Here is a 22,598-nt window from a genome sequence, read left to right as displayed (position 1 = left end):
TCAACGTTTAATGATGTTTCCTTCGTTGTGTCCCCGTTTCATATCCCTCCTATCCGATCGATAAACTTTTACTTAGTCGCGGCAATACATACACACACTTTTTACAGATGCACGGGCCAAAGGTTGTGCAGTCCACTGATCATTCAACAAGAGCCAAAGGTTGTACCGCTCATGACAACTCTACACGAGCTGATGATTGCGCCGGCTAGTGACCGTTCTATCTTGGATTCCTCGAGTCGAGAAAGACGCACCACGCTAGATATGGGGTACAGACTAGGGGGTCGTTGCTGATTAATGGTCAGCTGCATCCCAATAGGAAGTATCCCGTGTCGGGCACACGTATAGAGCATCGAAGACTGCAACATACCAATTATGAGAACACTTGTAATACTAACCTCGAGCCAACCGCGAGTAATCGGTTACATATTACTAACATAGTTGTAAGACAAAAATTGTCAAAATATTGGACTCCCGGCCCCGTCAGGCTAACGCCACATGTGCCTTAATAAAAAATATATTTTGGGGAAAAAAAACTGTTCTTCTTCTTCTTCTTCTTTTTGGCCTTAAGATGATTTAAACCTTTTTAGTTCATTCGCCTCTAAGACAACTGTTCTGAACATTTCGTGCCCTACGATCGGTTCCATAGTCATTCTTTGTTTGGATTGCGTCTGGAATATTCACTATATCAAAACTACTCATTTTATAGCGGGTCCGTTTTCCACCTGTTCTTATCCCATGACAATTCTCTGGTTATTGTTTGTGCGTTGTGATTGTTTACATTTTGTTTTGACATAGGGCTATGTCTTTGATTTCTATATAGGGGGGTCACTCTACGAAAAATGTAACGATTAATTAAGAGTTTTCAAACGCATATTACTCAAAATGATTATTGCGACATATGTTGTGTTATATATCATTAGACAGGAAATTTATCCAAATTTTTTTTTGCTTGAAACATGAACAGTGAATATAGTAAAAAAAAGTTAACAATTTGACGATTTAATTTGGTATGTTTTCTTTCGATTGCACTATCCACTCGCTTCCTCCCCGACGCAAGGAGCAATCTTTTTGCCTTATTTCGGGCGTAACTCATATTGTGAGTTTAGGCGTAAAAATAATTATTCTCCATTTACCGATCATAGGCATTATTTTTATATTATATTGTATTTTGTTCTATCAATTTGTGCTCAATTCATGTTTTTATTGTGTAGGTCTCACTACTAACAATTTGTGTAATTGTGGTCCAGGATGTCATAATATCGAGTATGTTTGGTTATGTTTGGTTATGTAAAAATACAATAAATGAATTTAAATGGCTGCTGATTTAGAAGATCGAAAGGGTATTTCCACGTAAATTAGATTATGATAGCTTGAGTAGTCTCGATCTTACAGGGCTATAAAGTTATTACAAACAATGATCCGGACAACGTGGTACTCCTTCCTTGCTATTTTTATCTACAATATATTTTTGTAGTCATAGATTGATTTGACTCAAGCTTATATTTTCGTAGGTCTTAAATATTCAGACTTGTGTTTAAAAATGATACATGATGACTTATTGTCTTCTTCTGCATGATTGAATAAACAGCAGAAAAGGGTAGTAATGGCTTCAATGGCATTTTTGTGTACATTTTTGAACAGAATACAGTACCGAATTCTACCACGTTATGTCATCTAACCCGTTTAAAGGAAACAAGTACATACAGGAAACGGTTTTTCCAAGGAATCCATGATGTATCAAAAGAGAAAAAAATACAGATTTTGAACAATGAAAAACTCAATTTATGCAATTATGCAATTACTACACAAAATTACTGCAATTACTAAGGTGGGGGGGAGGGTCTGTCATACAAATGAAAGACAAATTTCTGCATTACTCGAGAATTAATAAAGCAAATGAAACCAAATTTGGCATGTGGATGTTTTAGGGTGCAATAAATGTTTCTATGATGGTTAGACACTCCTTCCGCTCTCCAAGGGTGGGCTGTCATACAAATCAAACACAAATTTCTGCATAACTCGAAAAGTAATCAAGCAAATGGAGCTAAATTTGGCATGTGAAGGTTTTTCGGGGCACGAAACGTTTCTATGGTGAATACACTCCTCCCCCTCTCTAAGAGGGGTTGCCATACAAACGAAACACAAAGTCCTGCATAACTCGAGAACTAATCAAGCACATTTTGGGATGTGAGGGTTTTTGGATATGAGAAACGTTTCTATAATGGTATGACACCCCTCCCTCCTCTGGAATGGAGTGGACGGGATTTTGGGCGGGACAAAGTTTGCCGGGTGAGCTAGTATTGCATAAAAATCTCAGCCAAGTGCTGATACAAAATAACGTAATTAATACTACTAATACTACTACTACTACTACTAATACTACTAATACTGTGAAGTTTCTTTTGGAAAATTAGTGTCATTGAAGAAGAAAAAAGCTTTCCTGTAATGCTGACTACATCCTCCGGGATAAATGATAATCTGAAGAAGCTACATATGGCGAATATGGCGGGGTAAGTATTTTCCAGTCATTGGCATTTGAAGGTACATTAAGAAAAATTTAATCTATTTTTTCATGTATATTTCATGTCTTTATTCAGCATGACCAGAATGATCTAACCTAGGTCAAATAAACAGATGTCAAATATACGTAATCCCATTACGGCGTTCATATAGAAATCTTAATTCCGTTAGGCAAGAATACTTAAACAGTAAATTCCCAAAATCTTATCTTGAGATGAGTTTTTTACCAGCTCAATTATTGGTCATAAAAACATGGAAACCTCCCGAGCGAGATCTCGAAAATTCGTGCAAACCACTGTCGATGTGTGTGGTCTAGTTTGCTACCTTCGGACGGAGTGCATTATCAATCGAAATTTTGACTAGTAAATGAAGTCCGATTGAGCCAATATTTTGCATTGGGTATTTTACCGTGTAAATTTACATTTCACGTCAATATCCATATGAAAAATCGAGATGACTACTTTTATTGGAACCGTAAACCATACGTTTTGCCTCGCGTTCCTAAAAATAACTCCCAGCATGTCGATTTTTGACAAAAAAAAAATTCCAAAATGACAGAAGATCTCAACGTTTTATGCAATTTTAAGATATTTAGCAACAATTTTTTTCGAAAACACTGTTTTCATTTTCCCTCTCCTTGAGTGATTTTTTGAATTACTCAAACTTTGACCGCTCTGCGCCGCTCTCCCTTAAGTCCGATTGAGCTGAAATTTTTCATAGTGTTTTTTTCCGAGGTGATGAACATTTTGTGTGAGGTAACTTTTTGAAATTTTAAGGACGTTTTTTCCCATACATTAATTGGTACCCTAACCTGTACTCTATGGTAATGAAGATAATATCGCAATAACTTATGTGGGACTCAGTATGTAAGGGTTTAAGTGACTTAATCGATTTCTCTCCATCAACTTTCTTTTCAGTTAATAACTCAATTTCCAAAACGTTCCAATTTGAGTTTACTATAGAATCCGATAGGTGAGGTTCTGACCTATCTTCCAGATCATCAAATACAGCTGGGAATGTGTTTGCAACTAAGTTATGACCAAAAGAGAGAGTAGATGGAGAGAAATCGATAATGTCACTTACACCCCTTTCATTTTGAGCCCCTCATCAGGGATGCCAGGTTCGAAGACATGTCTTCATTTTGCAGACATTTGACTTACTGTGAAGACATTTGATTTTGTGGAGACATTTTGAAGACATTATGAAATATGTGAAGATATTTAAGCATGATAGCGTATGTGAATTTTTGAGAGATATTATTTTAATAAATTTCTAACTATTGGCCGGAAAGATCGGCAAAAGAAGTAGGGCTTTTCTATCAGTGTCATTCGATCGCTTTTTTATCAATATCACTTGTTTACTTTTGTTCTTAGTAATCAACAGAGACTTTTGCCTCGGGTTTTTTAGTGTTCAACTAGCAATAATCACACCTCGAATAAACCTCAATGGTTATGATATCGCCACTGCGTAAAGCGAGTCTCGGGGTCATTCACTCGCTTTTTTTTAAACTTTTCCAAGCAGAAAATCCACAAGTATATAGAATGAATTCAACAACGTGGGACCTTTAATGTCTCTGGAAGACATGAATGATTGTGATATTGTATTTTTATTAACTTGGACCTATATTATACAATAGATTAACCTAGATCTTTCAAACGACCACTTCACAAATCGAAGGTATTCCGATTAGTTATCACAGTTCCGTTTTTGTGAAAAAAAACCGAGGCGATATTCACTCAATCAACGGTATATCAGGATAATTATCATTTGTAAGCTCGTGAAAATAAGTTTTCGGTTGTGAAATATATTCTTTGTTCACATTTATTGAAATAAACTTCAAAATCTCAAGGCAAGTTCAGTGAAATGTGCTATATAACAATGCCAATTAATATATACATTGAATAAGCTATCAAACATTGTCCAAATGTAAGCTATGAATTTTAGTGTTTTCGATATGACTGTGAAGACATTTTTTCGTTCCATGTGAAGACATTTGAAGACATTTGAAGACATTTTTACGTACCATGTGAAGACATTTGAAAAAAATCACCTGGCATCCCTGCCCCTCATATGCACTTGTTATTTGTTTTTCTGTCGATGTCTATTCTTTTCGTTGTTTAAATTAAAAGGATTCCAAAGGTTTCCATTTTAACTATTAAACTATTAAACCACTGAACCGATTCAGACAATCTACATATTGAATTAAAGATAATGAGCTTGTCTTCTTTGAAAAAATATAACACTTGGGAAGAAACTGGATTTTGTTCTCGTAATTTTCGATTGCCATCTTTTTCATAATTTTGATAGTCTCGGAACCAAGAGCGGTATATTTTTTGTATTTTTCTTCAAAGCTGAGCAAAGCTGAGCCATAATAAAATCTGTGTTTTTGGTCTCAAAAAATCTTTTTACCTTAGTTTTTTCTCAAAAAATCGGCATCGAAATTTGTATTAAAGGGCCTGGTTGGGTAAGGAAGTACAAAGTCCCAAACCAAAGCACCAGCTCTATGGAGAGTATTCTACAGGTCGGACGCGATTATATACAGACTCTATTATACATGATTCGATTATATACAATTTTGGACTCGATTATATACAGTTTGATATATATCAAATATGACTTGTTTCAAGAAAAAATTAAGCACAATTTTTTTGAGTTTTTCACTTCCAAGATTGTATTTAAATTCACTAATTTAGATGTTTCACAACTATATTCTATAATATATTTTTCACGTTTCTAATGGAAGCAACAGAATCGTCCTACGTGGCGCACTTTTTGAAGTAGAGTCAGTTTAATGCATAAAGTTCCCAGATTAATAAGGAATTTCAATAACTCTATCATTGTTGAAATTCGACCATATGTGAAGAATGATTTTTGTTTCGTCAAATAAGATTTTCTATGAGAAAATCATGTGAGAAAGATGTTCATCAACGAAAAATATATGCATAAAAAAACAAATTACAAAAATATTTTTCTTGACTCGATTATATACAGGGTTCGATTATATACAGAGGAACAAAATCGGATACTTCATATAATAGAGTCCGTCCTGTATAAATTTCTTATTTGGTACCCTATACAATATTTTTCATAGAGCTGGTGATTTGGTTTTGGTACACTTTTTACTTCCTTACCCAGCCCTTTTAAGTTCCATTTTGAAGTATTATTTTAGCTTTAGTATCATTGACTGGCATAATTATTATGAATTTGACGGTTTCGATGGTATCCACGTAGAAATACGCATTCACTATGATTTAGTATGAAAAAGATAAAAAGTATTATTCACTATTGTAAAGCTAGCCGACGACACAGACTTCTGCATCTTTCGCCTGATTAGAGATGAGAAAGCAGTTCTTCACGTTACATATAAATGCCAAAATGACTCTCATACAAACTGAGTCGAATGTTATACGAATAAAATTAGTGAGATGGGAAAAAATATTATTGAGGTCAAGCCATTACTAATATTAGATCGTTATTTTGAAAAATCTGTAAATCTGTAAATACAGATTATTCTGTAGATATGGTAACCCTGAAGCTCAGTTTTTTTTTACATAACATATCCAAAATCCATAAAGTAACTGGGCAAATTCAGATGGTCAATTTATCAATTTCAAGCCAATACCACTGTTCGAGAAAATTAATTTCCATCGTTGATGGCAGTAACGAGCTACTCTACCTTGTGTCGATCAGCGTACGCAGATTAGTCTCGAAACAATACTGTAGAAACAGCAGTGCCGAAACAACAGTATCAAAGCAACAGTGTCGAAACAACAGCGACGAAACAACAGTGACGAAACAATAGTACCGAATAGAACACAACCAAGCATCATCATCATCATCGCTGCATTGTTAGGTGTCATCATCGTCGTCTTTGTTGCTGTATCGAATCCATTGGAAATTGTAAACCGCGGTGTATCGAAACAATAGATTTGAATGTCTTTGTAGATTAAGTATAGCTATGAATTGAACTGGCGCGCCAATAAAAAAGTTAGTTGAAAAATTTCATTCGAACTTGTTAGACCCTTTTAGACCATTTCAGCATAACCCGAAAAATCGTGTCGAATTTTGAACACCAAAAGGTCCTTCGAACCGGATTTTTTCGAATCTCGTACGAAGTAGTCGAAATCGGTATAATTAGCGGTAGTGAGCTGTGGCAACATATTTGAAATTCAATCCTGACAGTCGGTAGTAAAAGTGTGACTATACAGTTTCGGTATTTTACGGATATTAATCAGCGCAAGTGCGGTCGAGCGCAAGTACTATCGTGTTCGGACTAATTAAACTGACAGTTTAAAGACAATCGATTGTGATAACAAAAAACTGTTAAGAACAGAAAGTGAATTCGTGAGAGCCATTGCATCTTTTACCAAGCGTTATTCTCTATTGTGTCGCCGCCGTTCGAGAACACAAAAGTTCATCGTACATCAACCCACAATGGTTCCCAAAATAAAAACCTCTACTGTATCTCTCTATCGAACGCTCAAGACACTTAAACAGCGTGCGACAAAGATTTTGTCCTTCGTGAACACCGTTAAAGGAGACGAAGAGGATGATGTTCTACTTCTTGAAATTCGTAAAGAGGGTCTAAATGAGCTGCGAGAATCGTATTTCGAAATGCAAGACAAGCTTTTTGGTCTCGTGAAAGAGGATGAAGTTGCCGCTGTTGAAACGGCAGGAGAAGAGTTCCAAGACCTCTTGGAGGAAATTATGTGCGAGATTAAACGAAAAACTAATTCCTTGTCGAATCAATCGGAGCCAAAATCCACACTCGATACAAGCAACGCTCAAATCACTCCGTGTCATGGTTCTCAAATTAATCTTCCCGATATTCAGTTGCCACGTTTTTCTGGCCAGTATGAAGAATGGTTGTATTTCAGAGGTCAATTTAACAACCTAACTCGTCGCAATGAATCCTTAAATGAGCAACAACGGCTGCACTATCTTCGTTCGTGTTTATTTGGTGAAGCTGCATTTATAGAAACCCCCGAAGAATCCTTTTCATCCTTGTGGAGGGCGCTGGAATCACGATATGAAAATCGTCGCTGGTTGGTGGATCGACATCTTGCGGAAATATTTCAGCTGAATCCTATTGTTAATGAATCATCGCACGCCCTTCAGGAGGTTGTGAATATCGTGCAAAGAAATCTTCGTGCTCTGGCATCGTTGAAACTGACACTCGAACCTCTCTCCGAAGCAATGATGACCCACGTGGTTGCTTCTCGCTTGGACAAAGAAACACACAAGGCTTTCGAATCTCATTTGGTCGGAACCAGTCTCGTGAAGTGGCAGGAAATGGCAGCAGGAACCGTTGTCGAATCCTGGAAAATTTGGAACAAGATCACAAATCATTTTCTCGTGGTGGTCATAAAGTAGTACCGAGTAAAGCAACACAAAGGGTACTTGTCAGCTCCAGTCGTGAAGCTGAGAACAAAAAACGTTTTAGCTGCTTCCACTGTTCGGGAAATCACTATATCAATGAGTGTCGGGATTTCTTAGCCAAGTCATCAGCTCAGCGGTTCAATCGAGTGAAGGAGCTCAAACTGTGCGTGAATTGCTTCAGTAATCGTCACCTGGTTGTGAATTGCACTAGTGGTTCGTGTAAACAGTGCAACCAACGACACAATACGTTGCTACATTTCGACCCCAAACCAATCAGTGGTCCGTCAACAAGCTCCAGTGCTCGAGTGTTTGTTCCAAAACAATGTAACGAATCAATGCCAGGTCCAAGCCGTGTCGAATTGTGTGCGATAACAAAACCAGTAGTATCGAATATCTCTCAAGTTCCAGTCTCGATGGAAGCGAACGAGCCAGAGCGGCTACAGCTGCCGAACGAAAGTTTTACTACCCAAAAATCAAAACGAGTACAACTGATGTCTGTTACTAATCAAGCCTTGTTACATACTGCAGTTGTGTACATTCGTGGATCCAACGGTGAACTTCAGAAATGTCGAGCGGTTCTAGATTCCTGTGCTATGTCAACCTTCATGACAACTTCTTGTGCACGTAGATTGCGACTAAAAACATTCTCGTCCAACGTATCAGTTATTGGATTTGGTGAAACAGGAAAGAAAATTCTGGAAGCTACTGTAGCTCAAGTCAAATCGAAGTCGTCATACTTCAAATCCTTTGCTGAATTTTTAGTGACCCCCAACATAACCAGTAAGCTACCACTACAGATGTTCGACATCGCAAATTGGAACATTCCGGAGTGGATAGATTTTGCCCACAGTTCAATCAACCTGCTAAAATAGACATTCTTTTTGGCATACTTGAGTGGGACAAGATGGTTCTAAGCAAAATATACAAAATTGGAGATGGGCTGCCTACTTTGAGACAAACTGTCTTTGGATGGGTGGCCGGCGGCCAAGTATCTCAACGCGGCAGCTATCCAGTGTTGCAGGCATTACCAGTGACGAATGAACAACTCGACGAACAGCTTTCGAAATTTTGGCATCTTGAAAATTACAGTTCTGAACAAGTTTGGTCGTCTGAAGAGTTAGCCGCTGAAGATCATTCCGTGTCCACTCATCGCTGCGACAAACATGGTCGTTACATCGTGTCATTGCCGTTTAAAAATCCAGACGTAGAATTGGGAGATTCCAGTCATATCGCACATCGTAGATTTCTAAGGCTCGAAGCTCGTCTCGTCAAAGATCAACAATTGTACAACGATTATAAAGAATTTATGCAGGAGTACATGGACATGGGCCATATGAAACGTGTTGGCACCTACAATCCAGCAGATTCAGTACCAGAAGCTTGCTATTTTATGCCCCATCATGCTGTCGTTCGGCCGGAAAGCAGTACAACGAAAGTAAGGATAGTTTTCGATGCCTCTGCGAAAACGAGTAATGGACATTCGCTGAATGGTCAGCTTATGGTAGGCCCAACTCTACAACCGCGTTTGATTGACACTCTGCTCTCGTTTCGAACCTACAAAGTGGCACTTACGTGTGATGTTTCGAAAATGTTCCGTCAAATTATTGTTCGTGAAGATGATCGTCAATACCAACAAATTCTCTGGAGGAGTGCCATTGACGAGGAAATTGGTATTTACCAGCTTAATACTGTAACTTATGGAACTGCTTGCGCTCCATTTTTGGCTACACGTACACTTTTCCAAATTTGTGGAAAACGAAAGCGAGAATTTCCCTCTAGCTGCTAAATTCGGGAAAGGTTGGTTCTATGTTGATGACGCATTGCTTGGAGCCGAAACAGAACAAGAGGTGCTTGAACTGAGAGAACAACTAATTGGAATGCTTGGAAAGGCTGGTTTTGATTTACATAAATGGTGCTCGAATCGAGTGAATGTGTTGGCTGGTCTTCCCACAGTCAAATTAGAACAAAAAGTTCTATTCAGCGAAGAAGGTCGAACCAAAACCCTTGGGATAACATGGCTTCCCAACCAAGACGTTTTCTCCTTTGCAGTATCGCCGAAAGCCTTTAGTGATGGAGTTCCGACCAAGCGAAAGGTTTTATCCGACCTTTCAAGGCTTTTTGACCCCCTTGGACTCGCTGGTCCAGTTGTAATGACGGGAAAATTATTCATGCAGACCATTTGGAAAATGGAACACAAATGGGACGATGAGCTGGAGCCTGAATTGGCAGATTCGTGGAACGAGTATCGACATCAGCTTGAACAAATGAATTGTATCCGTATCGATCGCTGCGTACTTCCGTTGGCTAAAACAAACTGGATCCAGTTGATAGGATTCTGTGATGCATCGCAGAAAGGCTATGGGGCCTGCCTATATGTTAGGCCAAGAAACGAGGAAGGTGAAATCTTTATACAATTGCTGTGTTCGAAATCACGTGTTGCACCTTCCAAAAATAATAGAACCACTATACCGCGCTTGGAATTATGTGGCGCACTTATGCTCGCCCAACTAGTGGAACAAGTTAAATCATCGTTACCAATCAAATTCGATCAAATTAGGCTGTGGTCGGATTCCACTATTGTTTTGAGCTGGATCAATACGTGTCCCAGTTAACTTGAGATTTTTGTTTCGAATCGTGTTTCCAAAATTCGTAATGCCACCGATCCTGCCTGTTGGTCACATGTTAGCACCCAAGATAACCCTGCTGACCTGGTGTCGTGTGGGGTCATGCCATATGAGCTGGAAGGAGTCGATTTATGGTGGCGTGGACCATCATTCCTCAAAAAACCGGAGGACACCTGGTCAGAAGGCGTAAAATTAATTCCCGAGGAGTTTGTCCCAGAGTTGATGGCTATTACCGCCATGCCTGTGGTGGTGGAAAGATTCCGGCTGTTCGACGACTGCAGCGAGTACTACATCATGGTCCGAGTTGTAGCACGCATTAAGCGTATGTTCCAGAATTATAATGCAGAATTTCGACGAAATGGAATATTTTCGGCTGAAGAAATTCGTCAAGCCAAGCTGGTACTCGTGCGTCTCGCCCAACGAGAATGTTTTCCGGAGGTTTTCAAAGAATTAAAGGATCATGTAACGAAAAGGAATCAATCACTGCAGACGCTTTCCCCATTTGTAGACAACAGAGGCGTCATCAGGGTTGGAGGTCGTCTATCAAAATCATGTTGCTCATTCGACACAAAGCACCAGATGATCCTGCCCGCGAGACACCCGCTTACTACTGCCGTTATTCGCGCTGTGCATAAGATCAATTTACACGCTGGTGTACACACGACTCTGTGTGCCATTCGAAGAGAATTCTGGATTATCCGTGGGAGAAGCACCGTCAAAAAAGAAATTCGAGATTGTATCATCTGTTTTCGTAGTGCACCTAAACTGATTAGCCAATACATGGGTGACCTGCCAGCTTGCCGCTTAGAAGGAGAGTACCCGTTTCTTCAAATTGGCATCGATTTCTGTGGGCCAGTTTTCGTGAAACAGCGAAATAAACGATCGACTGTGGAGCACAAGGCTTGGATCGCATTATTTATTTGTCTAGCCACAAAAGCGATTCATCTCGAGCTTGTTAGCGAGATGTCTACAGCAGCATTTTTGACCGCTTTCGATCGGTTTGTCAGTCGACGAGGCAAGCCAAAAACCGTGTGGACGGACAACGGCACAAATTTTGTCGGGGCCGCAAATCTGTTTCGAGAATGGGAGAAATTTTTTAATCGTCAAGAAAACCAAAACGAGATTCAGCACTTCCAAGGTAACAGCATAGAATGGCGATTCAATCCACCAGAGGCACCACACTTCGGCGGTATATGGGAGGCTAATATTCGGCAGACTAAGGCGCTTCTCGTAAAGCAGACCGGAGGAGCAGCACTCAGTTTCGAAGAGATGTCGACTGTCCTGGCCCGTATAGAAGCTGTTCTCAATTCACGTCCTATAACACAACTGTCCGATGATCTCGAAGACCTGGAACCTCTAACGCCGGGTCATTTTTTGATTTTCAGACCGTTAACTGCTGTCGCTCGGCCCGAAGTCAAAGGTCAAAACCATCCAAGGTCACGGGTCGATCACATCACCGCCATCGTTCAGCATTTTTGGTCGCGGTTTCAACTAGAGTATATATCTTCGCTACAGGAAAGATTCAAGTGGCACAAGAAAGTTGCTGTAAAAATTGGTCAGCTTGTACTAGTGAAGAAGGACAACATGCCAGTACAGAAGTGGCTGCTTGGTCGAATCACCGAAACATTTGCTGGTAAGGATGGAGTCGTTCGTGTCGTTAACATCAAAACTCAAAATGGAATCATGAAGCGAGCAGTTTCGAAATTGTGTTTCCTCCCAATCGATCCTGATCAAAGTTTAGAAAGCTGTACCTTTCAATGGGCGGAGGATGTTCGAGAAAATTAATTTCCATCGTTGATGGCAGTAACGAGCTATTCTACCTTGTGTCGATCAGCGTACGCAGATTAGTCTCGAAACAATACTGTCGAAACAGCAGTGCCGAAACAACAGTATCAAAGCAACAGTGTCGAAACAACAGCGACGAAACAACAGTGACGAAACAATAGTACCGAATAGAACACAACCAAGCATCATCATCATCATCGCTGCATTGTTAGGTGTCATCATCGTCGTCTTTGTTGCTGTATCGAATCCATTGGAAATTGTTAACCGCGGTGTATCGAAACAATAGATTTGAATGTCTTTGTAGATTAAGTATAGCTATAAATTGAACTGGCGCGCCAATAAAAAAGTTGAAAATTTTCATTCGAACTTGTTAGACCCTTTTAGACCATTTCAGCATAACCCGAATAATCGTGTCGAATTTTGAACAACCACACTTGCGTAAAAACTGAGTTCTAGTCGCATAGAAATATTGAACGAAAACTGAAAACATGTTAACTTCGAAAAATCATAACTTAAAAACGAAAAAACATTTCTCCAATTCAAATACATACCATCAAATATTGCGAAAACCAAAACCAATTCCTTCGAAAGTGTTATATTTTACTGAGAATGTAAATCAGTGCAGTAGTTCAAAAGTTATGAATTTTTGAAAATTGTTTTTTTTAAATGAGGGGAAAAATGATTTTTCAGACCGCCCTGAAATGTAAATGGGCACTCCAATGAAAAAATTAAAAAAATACAGGTGTAATTTTTTTTGCAATAAAAAAAAACTACCACTTTATGTGAAAATCTGAGAACCACTATATTCGTTTGGCATGGAATGACTGTATATTTGTTACTTCATCTTGAAAAAAAAAACGGTTTACTCTTATTTTCAACATGTGCCTCATGAATTGGCAACAAAAAAAACAAAGAAACAATGAGACTTCTTTTAACTACATAACGAAACTCTATAATACGTCGCAACAGTTGTCAGAGAAACGCGGAATGAGTGTAGTTGGGATGCATTACCCCACCTTCTGTATTCACAGCAAATTTTACAAGGGGTTAGCTGTCCAGCACTTCGTTAAATTATATTTTTAATTTGCGGAATTAGTTTTTCGATGAAAAGGTAATGTCTTTCGAGATAAAGGTAGAAGTGACTACAAGTAGTCCAATGATGTATGTACTCATCAAATGAACAACGATAATCATATACTCTTGTTTAACACTAAACCTACCGATGTTTCATGTCTACCTATTCCTACCACAGCGGGTCACCCTCATGACCCTTCATGAATTGTTAGTAAACAATGACTCGATTTGTATGGTTTTCTTGAGAAACGTGACATACTATATTTCTCTTGTATATTTCAACATTTTTAGGATAACAATTATTAGAAAAATAATGAAATTACAGTTTTTGACACGCAAAATAGTATAATAGCTTGGTGGAATGGTTACTGTTCGCTCGCTTGGATAGTCAGCAATACAAATAATTCAAATCATCCATTATTCATTCAGAAATACAACAAAGTATATAAAGCAAGAGCAAAAATGTGTAATGCAATGGTTTTGTATCACAATCACACATACAAATCTTTCTGATATCATATGAATGTTTGCATGGGTCAAATGACCCCTTTGCGGTAGTTTGGGCAGATTACATTTTTTTTTCTCCATTATAGTAGTGACTTTCAACACATTTCGGCTGGTTCGTCACTTTTACTTCCATTTTTGGAAGAATGTCGGGTCTGAGAATTGAACTCGTGATCTCTGCATGAGAGGTATGGATGATACCACTACACCAGATCGCCTCCACAAGATTACATATATTTATCTGCAAACTTGAAAAAAATACTGATTTAAAGCAATATTTACGAGCTTCTGGAGAACCTTCCGAATCTCAAGGGTCGCATCTGATTGTTATTTATTAATACATCAAAACACTACGGGCTCTTTAACTTGTTTCCGCTGGTCAAGGGAACCCAAAGAGGGAAAAGGTTCAACCAGCAAAAAAAGAAAACCTTTTTACCATCGTGAAAGGGCGTCTTATGAAAGCTTTCATTTTGCCATTACGCTGCCACGGAAAGGAGGCACCAACATCTTCGGCAGACTACTCATTCTTCGCAACAACAATAGCGGGAAACCCCGGAAAAAAAGCTTCTTTCATTGTCAGCGATAAAAATTCAATGAAGTATAAAATTTTCATTTCAGACGAAAAAATCAAACGAAAGCGGAGATGCGTTTCATGATTTCCACCAACACCCCCCCCCCCTTGATTCCACTACTTTTCCGGTTATTACTTGTGCTGCAGTTCAAGCAGCTTCAGCCCGATTATTCAAATTTGCTCGCCTCCCAATTTCGCTCGAGAACCGATATTGAGGAAGAATGCCATCTTGTTCTCTTGGCTGCTGGGGCGCATCTTCTTCGATCCTTGCACACTCTGCGCACCTCTGCGTTGCTGCTTCGCGGGATTCTATTGTGCCGAGAGCACCCTTCCCCACCCCCAACGGATCCTGTCGAGAATCTCGCTTTTTGTTTTAAGTACTCCTAGAAACAGATGAGTGCAGTGCTTGTCGGGCTGTATGCGCCCTCGAGGGATGTTTTTTGTTCCTTTCGTTTTGTGTTGTTTTCCAACGAAACGGCCGACGATCCCTGAAGCCGCCGGTTAAGGATTGAAAGGTTGAGTGAGTGGGAATTTATTCATAATCGTCAATGTGGTAAATGATGTGCATGAAAAGGGAGAAAGGTACTAAACAGGTGAGAATATTTGATGGCGGAACTTTGTCAAAAGAGTTTCAACTACTGCCAGAGAGGGAAAGTGGCGTTATATTAAGCATGACATGAATTTGCAGTAAGAGAACCTAATCACTCCTATTGACGATGCTTCAGTGAAATTTGTAATTTTATGCAAAACTGAGTGAACAGGTAAATAATAACAATAAGATGGATATTAATGACCTCATCAACCACACTGAAAATCAAATATTCTACATATGAAGTCCATCAAAAAGTCTGCCTACGATTCTGAATCAATGAGCTTTTTCGTTCCTCAACTTAATTAAAAATTCAATATCCTTAGAATATCTGCTAATGAAGTCATATGACCTTACTTTCGTTAATATATTCATTTAAATTCAATCACACACTATCTGAATACCGTTTCGGAGAAGGTCTCGCCCAATCGTTTCCATTTTCGCCTGCTCACCAGCCTTCCACAATAATCCCATGTAAGATAGAGGGATTCAAATTATACCACTTCTGTTCCCATCCCAGGCACGTATCCCCAGACAGACATATATCTGCCCCTCCCATCCTGCCAATTAGTTCATTTTACCAAGTATCATCATGGAAAATCACATGAATGGATTCTGAGGGCTCCACTGGGAATGTCGCCACAGTTACCTAGCCTCCTGATCCGCACACATATGCTGGTGTGGCAACCAACCACGGTCCAGCTATGGATTTGTGATTAAACTTCCGCTTTTCCAAACGGGAAAAATTGAAAAATAAATTCGCTAAAATACCGCGAGGGAAGCGATTTTTTTGTTGTTGTTGTACGTTGTCGTCCATGGCCGGATCCTTTTCACTACACATGCATACAGCGTAACCCAAAAGGCGGTCTCGGGTTCCGCAATGTGATGTGGGGTCGCGTGGGTATTCCGCCTGGGCTGTTGCATATTCATGAATATTCTAATTGGGAGGGGACCTCGCTAGTGTTGTGGAATGACAAACATATTTTGAGAATTCAATTAATTTCAAGCGCCACTCCATGGCGGAAACACCGCCTGGTCGAAAACGTTGCGTTATTTTAAATGTTAATTAATGTTGGTTGTTGAGATTCTTAGTGCTGGTCAGAAGTTCTTTTTTTTTTGGACGCCGCGGGTGGTGAATTTGCGTGAATCACGATCCAATTTCGCGGTGAATCGATTGGATTGCTGATCTAGTTTTTGTTTCAGGATAACAAAAGAGATCGGTGGAATGGCATCAGCCAAAAAGGGGTAGTGTTCTTTGTTTCATATATTTTCTCTACCCGAGGTCTCTGTTTCAAATACAGCTATTATTTGGTTGTTTCTTCATTCATAACATAAACTTTTTTCAGAAGTAACAACCCACTTCGAAGCCACTGCCATTCACATAAAAATATTCGTTCGTTCATTTGATTGCGTCGTTTTGTTTACATTTTGACGACGAAGTTAAAATAAACAAATCTAACGGTTTACGGTGACGGTGACGGTGTATCACAAAATGGAAGGGATTCCCGTTAAATCATCATTTGTTTCAGGGTTTATACTGCCGTTCTACGCATAGCTGTTACTTGTTACTTTTTGATAATTTTCACTTTTCTTCATAAGTGGATGTTTTTATCCATAATCTTCTGGACAAACAAAAAAAACTCATTGTTTGTTCCCAGTATTTCAAAAAACAACATCATGCAATTGTCCCATTTTGATATTCTACGCATAACTGTCCCACCATGAACTTTAAGCCCGGAATTAAGCTTGATTGATTCTATTGAGGGGATCTTGTTACATTTCATTAAACAATAGTTGACAAATATGTCAGAAAACATTGATTGCGTTTTCCTCAGTGGTTGATTTTGTAACAGGCAGTTTATAGAGAAGAAGACAAAGGAAGAAAATGCTGGCGTACGAGAGGTACGTGGTGCGATCGAAAATACTGATGGCAGATTTTCTGTGAGTATCTGCCTGGAAGAGGCCGAGAGAAATAATTATTCAAATAAGCAACAATTTATAAACCTTTCATACATGTCAATCCGTAAAAACATTCTATGAAACTCCTGTAAATCAAAAAAAAGACAACTTTATGTACATGTTTGGAAACCTCATTTGACACAGGTGGGCTGAACTAGAGCTTTCAAAAAAGTGGACTAACCAAGATCATATTTTCGACTGGACAAACCAAAATCGTTTTCTCTATAATCTCTCAGAGTTTCCGAATATATATTTGGTAAGATCGTTTCTATTGGAAATAATCAGACCCGCACTGATTCTTATCAGGTTTCCAAGGTAAATCATGATTTTTGAAAACTGTGATTTTTATAAAATAAATCAACTTCTCAACTGCCGAATTGATTTTTGTCATTTGCCCCGCAATTAAAATATCTTTTGATTTTATTTTTGAAAAAATACAGAAACTCTTGAAACTACTTCATTTTTTTTATGAAAAGAACGCAATACATTGATGTTTTTTATGTGTTATTTAAAACTTAATAATTTTTATTTGAAAATAAAAAAAAAACAGTAGTCTTCTCACTAAAAAATCAACAAAAAAAATGTTGATTTTTTAGTGAGAAGACTACTGTTTTTTTTTTATTTTCAAATAAAAATTATTAAGTTTTAAATAACACATAAAAAACATCAATGTATTCGAAGCCGTTCTGGTGATGTTTTAATTAACCCTTTGCGGTCGTTTGTCTGCTCCCAGCCAGCACAGCAAGGAATCATGCTAAATACTTAGAAATAGTTTACATTTTTCTAAACGAATTTCAATGTCTTAACTATTTCACGAATGTATACGGAGTTTCTATGAAACAATAGGTAACGGTACTCGGTATAAACTAAATATTATAAGCGTAGAAAGATAAAATGCTCTCTTTCCAGGAAAATTAATTCCGAACGCAAAGGGTTAAAAAGATGGGAACGATGAAGACGCATGGCTGCCTACAACACGTCTCCATGGAGTCACAGCAGTTATGACCAGCAGGGTTGCCATAATAAAATCTGTGTTTTTGGTCTCAAAAAATCTTTTTATCTGTGTTTTTTCACAGAAAATCTGTATCGAAATCTGTATTCTCATTACAGTCGTTTGTCTGCCATCAGCCACCACAGCGAAGAAGTTTACTAATATTATAATTTAAGCAACAATATACCAGTTCACACTTTTTCTGAACAAATTTTAATGTCTCGTGAACTTATTTTCGAACTAACACGTTGCTTCTATGAATAATAGACAACGGTACTCAGTATAAACTAAAATTGTCATTCCTGCTTGAGGATGTAGCAGTCATGCTACAAGTTGTATATGAATCAATATTAGGATAGCAGTACAAATGAAACGAACTGCTTCCCAATATTCCTTGCGCACAACGGCATACATAAATTGTATACAAGCGTTGTGTAGTTGGACGCAAGCGCAGCGATTAATGTTCCGTCACACATACACCTTTCAAAGTTGAGTGGACGAAGTGCCTCGCAATTGGGTAACTTATGCGCGGCTAAGCGAGAATTCCGAGTCAGGTTTCGAGAGGCGATTCTGAAATTCGCGAGAAAGCTGACTCAACCTGACTCATGAGAGCGGATAATTGTTTCTTTACTCTGTTTCAAATAGAGATGGGCAAATCAGCTCATCATGGTGAGCGGCTCAGAGCCGTTCAGCTCATACAAGTGAGCTGCTCATTTGGAACAGCTCTTCAGCTCAATTGATTTTGCAGTTGACCACACAATTGCATAACTACCATGGGACATTTTATAGTGTGCATTTTCTGAATAGACGGAAAGCAGAAAAATAAACGAATTTAATTTGTAATTGTACACAAACTAAAACTAACATTAATTCTGATAATATAATATACAACAAATATTGAATGCTGAAATCCAACATAGAAGATGCTTAGAATATGCTGAACTTAAAAAACAGAAGAGCCAGCAGTAGCCAAATAAAATGCCTTCAGAATAATTGGCCGAGATAACGTTTTTTGATAAAACTACCGAGATATTATTTTTGCATCCAAGGATATAAAAAAAATTCCACTAATAGGCGCAATGAAAAATAATTCATCGGGATGACAAAGGTAAAAAAGGACCATTATTAATCATCAGAATTTATGCCGGGTGGTTTTCTGAATTTTTTTGATTCAGCACGCGGAAATAAATTTATGTGTTTCCACAATCATGTTTAAATAACAATATAATATAGTAATTTCATTTGCAAGCATATAATAATTTTATTATCTTGTTCGGCGAGGTAAGAAAAATTTAATGAAGTAACGAACGATTGAATATCTTCAAAACAAAAACCTTTTTCCTATCTGGCATCTCTGCTAAAGCTAAAGAACGAAGAGGGACACACGAAAACAAACTGACGTCATATCATAAAGCGCGGGAGACGAAAAATTCTTTCGCGTCTCACAATTCACACTCTCTGCAGCTTTTGCGCTCCACAGCTATGCAGCTCTTCAACTCAACAGCTCAGCAGCTCATCAGCTCAGCTGCTCATCAGCTCAACAGCTCATCAGCTCAGCAGCTCAGCAGCTCATCAGCTCAACAGCTCATCAGCTCATCAGCTCATCTGCTCATCAGCTCAACAGCTCAGCAGCTCTCCTGCTCCGTAATGAGCTGATGAGCTGCGTTGTTTTGATTGTGAGCCGATCCGAATCCGCTCACTATGATGAAGCGATTCGAATGAACAGCTCATGAGCGGATGGCACATGTCTAGTTTCAAACCGTGGGCTGGGGGAAGTTCGCGGATTTGAATAGAACATTATTTACTTTAGCAAATATGTTGTGGAAATATTACTGTGTTTGGAGAAAACCCTTTCGAGCTTCGCGTCGTTTTGTTTGTAGAGTTTCTTGGTTGTACTCCAAGTGTGGACTGCTTTGGATCCTCAGTCCAGTCTCGGCTCTTGTTCTCGGAAGCGTTTGGGAAGGTTTGGTCAGCAAGAGGACCCAGGGGAAGACGCTTTGGCGTGTATCAGTGCCCCCGGTAGAATCCGCGGACTTTCTCTCGTTTGTGTTGTTAGAGACAGAGCAGAGAAACGGGAACGCGAGGTGTAGGTGTCAGAAGGAGTCAGCTATTTGTGGGTTTCGGGATCGATTCAAGAACCTGCCCTGAGGTCGGAATTCTTGCCGGGCAGACAGCGAGTGAGTGGCCCTCTTACGAGGTGGTTTAAGCCACTCACTTTGAGTCCCGTGTGACGGAACTAGTAGCTGCGCTTCCAGCGCGCTACAAGGAAAGGATCAATGGAAAACTCCATCTATTGTGGCACTGTGTAGTTATAATTATTTTTGTGAAAGATATCACATGAAGAAGAGTAATTGCAAATATTTTTGAAACATAAAAATAAAAACATTGTAAATACTTATCAGAAGTTTACAAAAAAATTAATTGAATCTTATTCATCTTTCATAATCTCGCAAAGTTTTACAACATGTAAAGAAATGGGACCAGTACGACACACATGTCGTAATTTAATACAACCGCAAAGGGTTATATTTATAAGTTCAATCTTGAAGCATAATCTTAGCTTTAGTATCATTTATTGGCATAGTTATTATGAATTTGACGAATGAATGATTGTTTAATGTTTACATGGATACCATCAACCACATAAACATTAGTATTCACTATGTAGGAAAAAAATAAACAATGAAATTTATATACTGTAAACCTAGCTGATGACGCAGACTTTTGCATCTTTTCGCCTTAGATTGAGTATGAGAAAGCAGTACTATAGTACCATATCGTTATTTTGAAAAATCTGTAAATCTGTATTAACACCAAAAAAAAAATCTGTAATCTGTATCTACAGATTCTTGGTTTCAAAAAGTCTGAAAAATCTGTATAAATACAATTTATTCTGTAGATATGGTAACCCTGATGACCAAGGGTTTTCAAAAAAAAATCCAAACGTCGATGCTAAATGTCTTACATTTGCATGTCGAGATTTACCGTTATATCGAAAACAATTTTTTTTTTCAAAACATAATTTTTTGGCACTTGATCGTTTTTCCGTCTGATTGATTTTTCGATTTTCGAGATGACAAGAGATCTCGACGTTTCATGTAATTTTAAGATATTTGGAACAATATTTTTTTCAAAAATACAATTTTTATGTACTTTTTCTTTGGGTCATTTTTCGATTTTCAAAAAACTCAAACTCAAACTCTGCGCCACTTTTCCTTGAGTCCGATTTTGCTGAAATTTTGCATAGCGTGTTTTTTCGAGGTGATGAACATTTTGAATGGGGTAACTTTTTGAAATTTTAAGGTCGACTTTTTTCCCATACATTCATTGGCACCCTAATATACAGCATGCCGAATCGATATAGTGGTTATTTAAATTTTCGTGAAAAGTGATAGTTTTGTTACATATCACAAAATTTTAGACCCATATTTTTTTTATTTTTTAATAAGAGTGCCCATGTTAGGGTGGTCCAAAAAATTAATGCTTTCCCCCTTTTCCAGAAATGCCTTTTTTCAAAATATCATAACTTTCGAATTACTGAACAAATTTAGAGATCAACATGATCAAACATATCAAATTGAGGCCAATGAACCAGTCTTCTTTGAAAAAAATACTACACTTCCGAAAAATTTTGATTTTTATAGTTTACCTTGTCTCGGGACCAAGGGTGCTAATTTTTTTAAAATATTTTTCCTTCAAACCGAGGTTGGTTATTTTCACATATTCAATATTCCTACGCGACTAAACCACATCAGTGCGACTAGAATCCAATTTTAACGCAAGTATGATATTTGTTTTCAAACTCATTGGCTTCAAATTGATGTATCGATAATCTGAATCGGCCCATAGGTTTTTAAGAATATTTTTTTTTAAATCATACTTCAAGAGTGAAAAATAACATATCTCTGATTTTTGGATATGCTATGTAAAACAAAATACTTTTTTTTCGCAATAATAATATCTTTCTCAGAAATGACTAGCTAATTGGCTTCAATGGAAAGCCACCAATTTATTAAATTAAAGTCATGTTCGTCAAATGCTATAAAATGCATATTACTGCTGGATATTACGATTAAGGTTTCGAAATCGTATAGAATTTCACTAACATTATTTTCACTATAAAGAAATGGTTATACATTGAGAACGGTTAGTCCTACAATAAAACGTGACATATAGTTTTTCATGTAGAATCACATGTAGATTTAATTTTTCATGTTAATTTTTTTAAATAATTAGGATTTTCGAAAATTCATGTACTCATTTTGGTACGTTTACCACGGCACCACTGTACGTCAAACTTTGTTAAATTGGAAGGGCTCCCCAATAAAAATATACAAAATCATATCGGAGGAGGGGTGTTTTGAGATATAAAAGTTGCTAATATTAAAGTTGATTCATGAAAAAGATTTTTTAACAGTACATTCAAAATGTTATTTTTCTCAATGGTTCATTTCTTTTCTAACAACTTTGTTAAACATCATATTTTAATCGGACATCTGGATTCTAAGCAACCACTTTTTGGAAATCAATGTCAATGTAAAAAAAAAAATATTAATTAAAATTGGTTATTTTTTTGTTGTTGTTGTGATTCTGGGTAGCTTC

The 22,598-nt window shown here is 38.0% G+C and overlaps 1 protein-coding gene and 1 non-coding gene across 4 annotated transcripts in view; both read right to left on the bottom strand.

Annotated features, from left to right (window-relative positions):
* The window catches only part of LOC129768435 (uncharacterized), a 622,376-nt gene that overhangs the window by 366,665 nt on the left and 233,113 nt on the right, over nt 1-22,598 (bottom strand). The gene's annotated exons all lie outside the window — the stretch shown is intronic.
* Nucleotides 3,850-3,995, bottom strand: LOC129772170 (U4 spliceosomal RNA). The gene has a single exon (XR_008742578.1). It is a non-coding gene; the product is annotated as a U4 spliceosomal RNA (small nuclear RNA).

The sequence above is a fragment of the Toxorhynchites rutilus genome, chromosome 2, assembly GCF_029784135.1.
Source record: "Toxorhynchites rutilus septentrionalis strain SRP chromosome 2, ASM2978413v1, whole genome shotgun sequence".
NCBI lineage: Eukaryota > Metazoa > Arthropoda > Insecta > Diptera > Culicidae > Toxorhynchites > Toxorhynchites rutilus.
The sequence above is the reverse complement of the archived record's forward strand: the minus strand, read 5'-3'. Positions and strand labels throughout refer to the sequence as shown.